Source organism: Gavialis gangeticus, unplaced genomic scaffold (assembly GCF_001723915.1).
Source record: "Gavialis gangeticus isolate Ggan-Ray unplaced genomic scaffold, GavGan_comp1, whole genome shotgun sequence".
Classification (NCBI taxonomy): Eukaryota; Metazoa; Chordata; order Crocodylia; family Gavialidae; genus Gavialis; species Gavialis gangeticus.
This window is the reverse complement of record NW_017728993.1, coordinates 6,065,307-6,075,565: the sequence shown is the minus strand read 5'-3', so window position 1 is coordinate 6,075,565 and position 10,259 is coordinate 6,065,307. Positions and strand designations below refer to the sequence as shown.

Genomic DNA, 10,259 nt, shown 5'->3' with positions numbered 1-10,259 from the left:
TCTGAAGTCTGTTTTTGCATTGATCAATAGATAACATGAGTGATCATCTGCAAGAATGTTTTAATTGTGAGTAGACAAGGTTCTGTGCGTGAATCTGATATCTTTTATTAGAGCAACTTAAGTAGTTGGAAAACAATTATTTAGCAAGCTTTCGAGTTCAAAAACCCTTTGTCAGGCTAAGGAAGTTTCAGCAGTCGGTGTGTGCTCTTCCTGGATGGAATGGAAAGTAAAGAAGCCAGAGGCTGGGCTGGGCTGCATACAAGACAGGTAGTCAGTGAAATTGTAGTATATGTAGCTCTGCTGGAATGGTCTTTCATGGCCATGCATACATTCTGAAAATATTTTATGCTTGGAAGGTTTCACGTGACTGAAGAGAGCCTTGACGTTGTCCACTGCCACTATGAGGATTGCGTGTTTAGGTCCCTGTAGTCCATCTCACTTGAATTTAAAACTCTTCACTGTTGAAGAAGTTGACTTTGCAATAGGGGGTCAGATGACTTTATTCAACTGTGTATATATATTTGCTCGTGATAGCTCACCAAACTATTGTCTTTGTTATTTATAAGCCAAGAGTCACTGGATAAACACAACTATTTCACTTCACGACCATCTCAAAGGGTATTTCAGTCAGAAGAAGAGAAGCCAGACCACACCTCACTGTAAGGAGACAGTGGCTACATAAACACGAGGACACTAATGTAAACTCGGGAGGTTCATGTTGAGGATTTTAACATTGTTCAGGGCTCTGTGCCAAACGTCTATGTGCCTTGCTGCACAACTTCCACACCAGCATTTTTTTTTGCGAGCCTGCCAGCTCCAGAACTTGCCCACTTCGTACGTGATGTTTCCCTTAACTGGTGCCAAACTGTTTAGTCTTTTCGTTACTGTACTGTCACTTCCTTTGTTTAATAGGCTTTAAAATAAGCCAAGCGTCTCACAAAGAAAGGCTTTGTTAAGTTATTCATCAGTTAGTAAGACAAAGAGACTTCCATGTCTTTTGTTTTTTATAAGCAGAGCTAAGTTGTTATGAATCATGGGATTCCTCCCATCAGTTCCTGATCAGATCTTTGGTATTCCCCTCCAATATTAGCTGCAGCTGTTCAGCAACTGTCATTACGGTAAAGATTTCTAACTAAGCACTTGGGTGAGCCCACTGAAATTAAGACTGGCTGGCCTTTAGCAGGCTCTGTATTCATCATTAGAAACCTTCAATGCATGATGCCTTGTAAATTTTGATATAAACACTCCTTAGTGCTATTACCTGTTTATTAGACTTACTATTAGTAGATAGACCGAGTTAAATCATGATCATGCTTGATAGAAAATGAGAAACAGGCTACTGCTGTTGTTGCAGCTGAGGGGCTCATTCACTTGATATATGTTTTATTTTCAGGCCTCTTGTTTGTGTTTAGATGGGCTCTTTCTAGAGCAGGGAAATAGACACTGGACATTAGGGCTGGGCGAGGCTTCAGACCAGGCTTCAGATCCAAAGAAGCTTTGGACACTTCGGCGTCCGAAACAGCATGTCCGGATCAAAGCGCTGGCTTCTTTAGGCTTTCCAAAGTGGTTCACATACACATGACATAAGTTTTGCTTTCAAGAATTTGGGGTGCAGTTCCCCCTGAACCCGTGTACCAATCTTCTTGAAGCTTGGCAGGCTTCATGCTCTCAGCAGAGGCTACCACCCCTGCAAGTTTCATCCAAATCAGACAAAAAACAAAGTTACAGATATTTCATTGATTTCCCCATTATACCCTACGACCGGATCTCCGAGGCGGATCCGAAGCTTCAGAGCTGTTTCGGCCGGGTCGAAGCAGGAACCCGGTCCAGAGCTCCGGATCAGATCGCTGGCATCCAAAGTGGCCAGATCCAAAGCCGAAACAAATAGCTGCCTACTCGCACAGACCTACTGGACATGGACATTCAGATTTGGGGCCTGGGGTCTGGCCCATTGCTTTTTCAAGACTTGTCATTAGAATGATTAATGTACCAAGAAAAATGATTGTCCGACTTCAGGTTTAAATGTTTCCCAGTTCCTCCTCTCTCTGGGCATTTATACACATGATCTGGGGGCAGTGCTCTACTTAAAGCACCTGGACTGTCAACTAGCCACAGAACTGAGATCAGGACTTGAATTTCACTAAAGCGTCTAAGATTCTGGTTTGGGGACTTTGAGTCAGATCCATTTAGTCTTTTTCTGAGCTCAGAACAACTTCCTCAGAGTGCCCCCACAGGATGTTAGCTATAGGAAATGGTGGGAGAAGTAAGATTATGATTACAGCAGCTGAGAAAAGTTGCTCTTCAGGTTTGGCACAACAGGCATTTCTGTCTGGACAATTCAGAGTTCCAGGTACAAGTGACTGCGCAATATCTTCAGCACCACCCAGTGCTCGTAAGCCACTACCTGGCCCATAAAATGATTCTTATTCAAGAGAGTTTGCTTGTTTTGAATTTCTGCATTGTTACAGAATTGTATTCGTAAGTAATAGTTCAAGGACGGGTCCAAAAGAAAATAATTGTTTGAGGGTTGGACTAGAAACTGAATAATTGTTCAAAGGAGTGGCATCTAAATGAATGGCGTCAGGAAAGTGGAGTCATGCACAAGATTAATAATGATTTATATATATTTTTAGAGGAAATTTTTATTTTAGTGGGCTGTGAACTAAATAGTCCACTTGCCTTGTTAAAAAGTAGGATTTTATCTTTTGATGAGCTCCAATCCTGGTCTAGAGTTAGTAACTTGGGTCCACCTCTGGGGCCTGATTCTGGTCTCAGGTTGGATTTATCCTGGTACAAGTCAATTGACTTCAGCTGGGCTGCTGGTGACTGTGGAGTTGGTCCACATATTTTCACAAATGAAACGTTAGTGAAAGAGCTTATTTTAATCATTTTGTGGAGATGTACTGGTTTTGTGAGGGAAGGCAAGGAAGAAAGAATGAGATGGAAGAAAAAAGCCGTCTCATTCAGTAGACCTGTTGTTAAGAGAAGTAACCTGGTATATGGGAGATTGAAGTATGCGGTCCTGCTTTCCCTGAGTTGAAGGAATAGGGAATGAAAACTTCTGTGTGTAATGAGGCAGAGCAGGGACCTGAAACTGGCCCTTCCACATCTCAGGTCAGTACCACCCCAATGGACGCCTGTACACATACGTGGGTGGTTTTGATTTTTTTTAAATCTCAAAACCAGATATTTTGAGAGGCAGGGGTCTTTGCGTAGATTTTGACAACTGTTTCATGAAAATATGCAGAAGGTTTCCTTTTCATTCCGAGGTTGAACAGAAACTAGTGAAATTTCAAAAATTGCTATCAGGCATCATTGAGACTTACCCAAGAGTGAGAAAGCATGAGGCCACTGCTTTCTGAACTCATCAATACAGCCGTTTCTGTTTGTTTGAATAAATGTGTCAAGAATGTGATGATAGAAGAAAAAAAATGAAAACGAGCATCCAAAATTATAAGTCTATCATTGTAGGGTTTGATTTTCCTCCCTCTCTCTCTCTCTCTCTGCTTTTTGTGAGTGTCGATAGCCTCTTTAGTATTACATAATTTTATGACATTCTGTTTCACTTATTTTATTACCAAAAATTGAATTTTATGGTATCAGCAGGAGTTTAACTTATTGTTACGTCCACAAATACTCCAGCAAACCATGTCATCTTTCTATATGTTATTTTATCCTTTGGGTTTCTTCTCTTGTGGAAATCCTTAACCAGCACATCGAAACACAACATGTTGGGGCCATCTTATAGATACCATGAACGTGTGTGAGGAAAGCTAAGGTAGAAGTGTGTGAGCAAACCTTTCTGGTTATGTTAGAGAGAGAGGTTGCTCTAATTAGAGTTTCTGCTGTGGTATTGTTGGCGTGGTGGTGTAGCCAGGATAGGCCAGGAATTATGCAAGCGGCAAAGATTTTTGTGGGTGATATCTTTTATTGAACCAACTGAGTGGTTGAGATAAAGCTAGACAAGCTTTCAAATGCAAGAGAATAAAAATGTCTCCCACAAAAACCTTTGCCTACAGTTTCTGTTGTCTGCTTTAAGAAAAAAAATTTACCGCTGTTTTGGCATAGCTACGTAAATGCTGAATAAAAAAGATATTCTGCAAATTATTTGCCTATCTGTATGAAAGTGATTTTTCATTTCAATGTACTTACACTCATTAGAACAGTCCATGTTTTTGATGGTTGTATTGGGCATATTTTTATTTTGGCAGGACCAGCTGCCACTTTTTTTTTTCATATTCATTTTAAGAGATGCACAGACCCGTCTTACTGGGCTGCATTTACTTTTGATTCCTCCCTTTGGGCGCATCTAGACGTCGCTGTACGGCAATGTTGCTACAGCACCATGCTTTAGTACTTCCTTTTGGAAGAATGGTGCACAGGCGGATTTCACCGCAATAGTGCCCTAGCATCGCACTATACCGGGGCAGCGCACCACTACAGCAATGTAGCTGGCAATCACGTGTAGACCCATGGGATCACTATGTCACTGTAGCGTGCCATATTGCAACATAGCGTGTCACTACATCACCATAGGGCAACTTGTAGATACACCCTTTATGAAGCAAACACACTTCTGCTAATTAAGATTTGCCAGAGTTTTTCTCATTATATGCGTGCATGAAAAGCCATTTCAAGGGCCAGAATTATTGTAATTTCACTGAGATGGTTCTCCACAAAGGTAGAAGACCCACTGAAAACTGCCTAATGAAGACTGAAGGTCTTAACATGGATTTGCATTTAATTTTACTTCTGGTTATATAAATATCACAAAATGAACATTTTTAGTCCCTCACTCTGTTAAATGATAATCACGCTTGCCCCTTAGTGTTGTTTCTGAAGATTTAAATAAAGGCCATGCAAAATAACTTAAAAACTGACATCCCCTACGTGTCTGCCTCAAACAGGCTTTTAAAAAAGACTTGGAGAAAAGTTACAAGCCATTCTTGTCGAATAGCATTGTTCAGTCAGAAGAGGAAAAGAGCCCATTTTTACAATTGCAGGCATAGATCTAAGGACCCTGAGACTTAAGCCAGTGTAAGTGTGGGAGGTGGGGATTTTGCCCACATGCACTGTCCGAGGACTAGACAATACTTCAGAAACAAATATGTGGGAGGTTGCATGGTTATATGCTTGGTGGGCTCTTTCTACAAAATAATTGATCTTCCTTTGGCCCAGAAGCTATGTCAGTGAGGTTTGCGCTGTCATGACTGATACAAGAGTTTGGTTTCAGGTCTGCTGCCTTCTCAACCATTAATATTGTCAGCTGGATCAGGCCTTTCTTTAATCAAGACTTATTATGCTTGTAATTTAGCAGCTTTTATTAGTCATCTAATTATTTTGCTAAAGCTTCCTAGCATTCAATTCAGACTGCTACTGACTGATCTGTCTTTGCTTCCTGATCTTTGTTTTTAATTTTGTGAGCCAAACTTCCAGTTAGTTCGTGACAAACAACTTACTTCAGTTGTGGACATCTCTAAACAGGCCTGCAGAAAGCAAACCTGTATTTATATTGTATTAGAAAATGTGCCATAATGTACTTTTCCCACCTAATCTAAAATTATCATGTTACAGTTAAAGTAGAAAACTATAATTATTTTCTGCCCCTGTACTGTTGACAAGTATTCAGTCTTCCTAGAAAAGGCATTGCCAGATTCTAGCCTTATTCTATTGCCGTTGAATTCAGGGCTTTTTTTTTTGCCCTTGTCTTTAATGGATGCAGGAACCCTCCTTTGACCTGCACACATGATCACTTCAAAAATGTTCAGTAAATTCATGATCGCTTCAAAAACCTTCTGTAAATTCAGTCCATCCTATTAAGGAATACTTATTTTTTTAACACTGGAAGGAGGCATTTCCTCTCATGTGGTTCTTGTAGATAATATAATACTCAAACGAAAATTATTCTTGTCTTGATAAGGACTTGATTACTCTTGTCTGGCCTTAAGCAGTTTCGACAAATAGATACTTTTGGTGTCAGACAGACAGCCCAAGATTTGTGTTGCAAGTTAGTGAGTCAGATACCTAAAGAAAACCGAACCCGTAAGCAAACATGTAGCAAGCTGTAGTTGCTTCTGTTTGTTATCTTGAAAGGTACAGTTTTGTACAGATATTGAAGAGCAAAACAATTAAAATAAAACAGAAAATGACCTGAACATCCACCCAAGAAAATTAAAGTTTATAATCAAGTAAGTATGCCTAGAAAGTATATTTCATGAGATATTACTGCTGTGTTTTATCTGAACAAATGTATAATATATGTTCTAACTTGACACAATATGAAATTAATACTATCAAGGCTTTAGTTTTTGTATTAATCAAAAGAAACGTTAGCCTAACAAAGCAGCTATATGATAGTGAAAAAATGTATTTGCCATTTCTTCATAGGCAGGCAGTATTACTGGACTGCTTCTGATCTGGATCACTTCACATAAATTGTGGCTACAGGACATGGCTTGCGTGTGCTCAATGTGCCAGCAACGTCTCTGGCATGCACACCTTATAAACATATGACACATTCATTTTCAGGGAAGTCAAAAGGGTGGTTTCTCTATGACCTTACTACTTCTTCAAATAAAACTTCTTTAGACCTACTCAGTTCTCAGTAAGTGAGCACCTTTTGCGCTTTAACTTGCTAATAAGCAATAGTATTTCACAGTGGTTTTACTCTGCAGTAACTTGCAGCAAATTCGTTTCTCAACTTTTTTTATTATGTGTTTTCCTGTGTTAACCTAATCTAGAAATGAACTAGAAGGTTGCAAGTGATGTTTGCATTTGTTCAGGTCCCATTTCACCGCTTTTACTGCTGTGGATTTGTGTGAGAGAGTACATGCATGCACGCGCGCACACACCCGCACCGACACACACACACAACCTGTCACTTCATACCTAGCCCCCAGAGCAGGTTCAGATATTTTTCAAAGAACATGCTGAATTTTAAAATGTCAAAATATTGTTATTAGTATGTCTACCTCAGATTTGTGTAATTGCTTTAAAAAAAGAGGCTCTTAGGTGATTGAGGGCAACTTTTTATATTTGGGAAATTATGCTTTGAGCTTATTTTGGATTTTTAAATAATAAAATAAAATTACATAAACGAATCTGCCATGATGTTTTTCCTACAAGGTGCTCTCTTGAACATATACATTATAAACTATTTTTCTCTTGGTATAAAATGAAAATATCATGACTCAATGTTTACCTTTTGGTTAAAGAACAAACCAAAGAGAAAAAAGCAAAAGTTTTGTGTCTAGTTTAGAGTAGCTTCTATAAAACAGAAACAAAATATTCTAGAGAAACTCAAAGTAGTTTCAAATAAGCTAAAATGTAAAAAGCCTGATAGCTGACTACAGGCACTGAAATTACTGCTATCATCTCTCAAAAAGTCTCTTCTAAAGAAACAGTTTTAAAATTTAATCCGAAAAAAAATTTACTCTTAAAATTTAACTTTAATGTATTTTCCATCCTCCTTTGTAAGAGTGCTTAAGAAGAAATAATCGAAATTGTGAAGGGAAAGCACAGTTACAAACTTTAGTTGTCCAATTAAATCCACTATGTAATTGGTGACATTTCTACAAAATTAAAAACAAATGGATGTGTTGTTATTCAGAAAGAAGAATACTTTCTTAAAAGCACTGTTCATTTGGAAAACTCAAAAGATTCCAAAATGAACAGAGGTCTTCAGAATTTGTAGAGGTCTTGGGGAACCAGATTAATAAGAGCTGACTTTTTATTCAAGAACTTAGAAAAAAAAATAAAGATACTCCCGTACAAGAAAGTTTTACCTCATTTATCAGCTGACTGTAAAAAAAAAAAACCCCACAAAAAAACAAACAAAAACCAAACAAGCAACCCCTAAACCATGTGTGGTTTTGTCTTCTGCTTTTAGGAGCTTTAATGTCAGATTGCACAGCTGTGCCCATATTCTGAAACTCTCAGGCCCAAAACTGCCTACGGCTTATTTAAGGATTTAAAAAAGGTCTTTGTGTAATATGACAAGAATATAGCCTAGCCTGGAGGAAGAGACCAAATATTCCTCAATATCCGTTCCGATTTCCAATATTGAAAATTGATTTACATATTGCATGGGGATTTTTTTTTCTAAATATATAGTGACAGATTCTTTCTTGGTCAAACTCTAGTAAATGAATAGAATTACACCAGAAATTAATTGTGCCTTCAGGCCCAAAGTAGTTTACAAGAGTGATTAAACTAAGCAGGATTTAACCCTGTTATACTTGTCCAGAAAGCATGCAAACCAGAGCTATCCTTGTATAAAAGAATCCTTCGCTTTCTTTTGTTCTGGGAAATTCTAAAAACAGTCTCCGAGTGAAGAATGTAATGCTGCATTTGCGTCAGAAAGGTGGATCAGTGGGGAATACAATTCATAAACCTTTTTACACATAGCAGACTTGAAACTATTAAAAAGCCCTTTTGGCATTGGTTTTCCAAGGAAAATCACTGAGGTAGCTTAACTGTGCTTTTCTTCTGTAAGTTTTTTGCACTCATGTTTAATCTTAGAATCCAGCCTCTTGGACCAGAAAACAAAGGGAAATCTATACCAGCTGTGCAGATTCACACTAGTGGAGGACCCGGCCTGTGTCTTTATTCTCCTTGTAGAGCATTCTGCACAGCTGTGATGCCGTCGCCTAAACAGTAGGAGGATTACCTTCAGAGTAAGAACTGGATTGCAAAACCAAACTCGTGAGTGCGTCTGAGTAGCTCCCCACTAAACCTTCTCAGTGAAGAAGTTTTCTTTTTTCATAGAAAGCCAAAGCATTAGGATGTATTCTACTGATACAGATGTTCGGGCGGTGATTTGCACAACTTTTCTCTATGCTTGCGTTGGAGCATGGCCACTACTCCAGTCTGTGAGCTGGTCACCTTCCTAGGTGCTGCTTGGGGAGTGTATTTCTTCCCCTAAATCTTGCACATTGTCTCACAAGCAGGGTCAGATTCCCTTCCTTTTCCCAGATCTAAACAAGCTTGGCCTGTAGGTGCTGTGGAAGAGGGGCGTATATCCTTGGCTCAAAGCCATCACTTGCTCTGGGCCCATTCACACATGATGCCAAGTCAGGGGTAGGCAACCCCGACACACATGTGCCATAGCATGGCACACAAAGACATTTTGCTTGGCACATGTGCCTCAGGGAAGGAGCTGGGGCTGGGCTGCCACAAAAAAGACCGGGCCCTTCATGGCTTCCCCATAATCTGCCCCTGGCACGCCAGTCGAAGTTGCGGGTGTTTTTGGCACTGTGCCCCAAATCATTGCTGACCCCCGTTTTAAGATCTTTTGGCTACATCCCTTCCCCTCACCATTTAACTGCACATCATCCTTCTATACTCATATGGAAAGACGCGTGCTGATGAGCCTCTCTTTGGCTGACACCCATGATGTTTCCAGTCTTTTGAATGCTCACATAAAGACTTCCACCAGGGCAGCTTCTGACTTGTCTTTTCAGTCAGAGGAACAGATCTGCACGCTGTTCATCACATGCCAATAACAGAATTGAAGAAGTCAGAATGAAGCAGAGATTTGCACTTTAAACTTACTGAACTACATAGCAGAATTGCAGGTGCGTTTGTAAAAATCAGTGTACAATAGAAATCCCCCCCCAAAACAAAACCAAAACACAAAGACTCTGAAAGGAAATTGAGCCCTACTGTCTCTGCATATATTTGAAAAGTTGTTACTGCTATCAGCCTAGGAATGATTCAGTGTTTGGCAAGGTTAGTTTGGTTCAAATGACTTTTACAGGCATTTCAAAACATGCAAAACAGGAAAGGTCCAAACAACCTGATGGCTTTTTTTCACAGCTGCCTAAATGTTTTGAGACTGTTGTTATGTGATTAGAAGATCAGGCATTCTGTATGTTTGTTTGGTAGCTGTAAGCTTTTCATTACGACTTTCTTTGTATTAAAAATATTTCTATTCTTTTTATAAACTTGAGGTCTGAATGTCGCAGTCCACTGAGCAGAGGGCGGGAGAGGGAGGAAGGAGGTCTGAGTTCTGCTTCTGGCTTTGTCACTGATTCCCTGTGTGATCATAGGCAAATCGCTTCCTCTCCATGCCTCAGTACCCAGTAACATTGACTCCCCTTTGTCAAATGTGTTGAGAGGATCAGATGAAAGGCACTCTCTAAATGCAAGGTGCTGTTGTTATTTATAATAATCATTACGAAGGCACAAATACGATTCCAAAGTATACAATGCTTCTGTTTGCCCCATTGCAAAGCAGTTGGTGTCGCCTCATGGCTCGT

General features: G+C 39.7%; 1 protein-coding gene across 4 annotated transcripts in view; it reads left to right on the top strand.

Annotated features, from left to right (window-relative positions):
* PDE4B (phosphodiesterase 4B) overlaps nucleotides 1–10,259 on the top strand; it is a 561,637-nt gene that overhangs the window by 526,813 nt on the left and 24,565 nt on the right. The window lies entirely within an intron of this gene.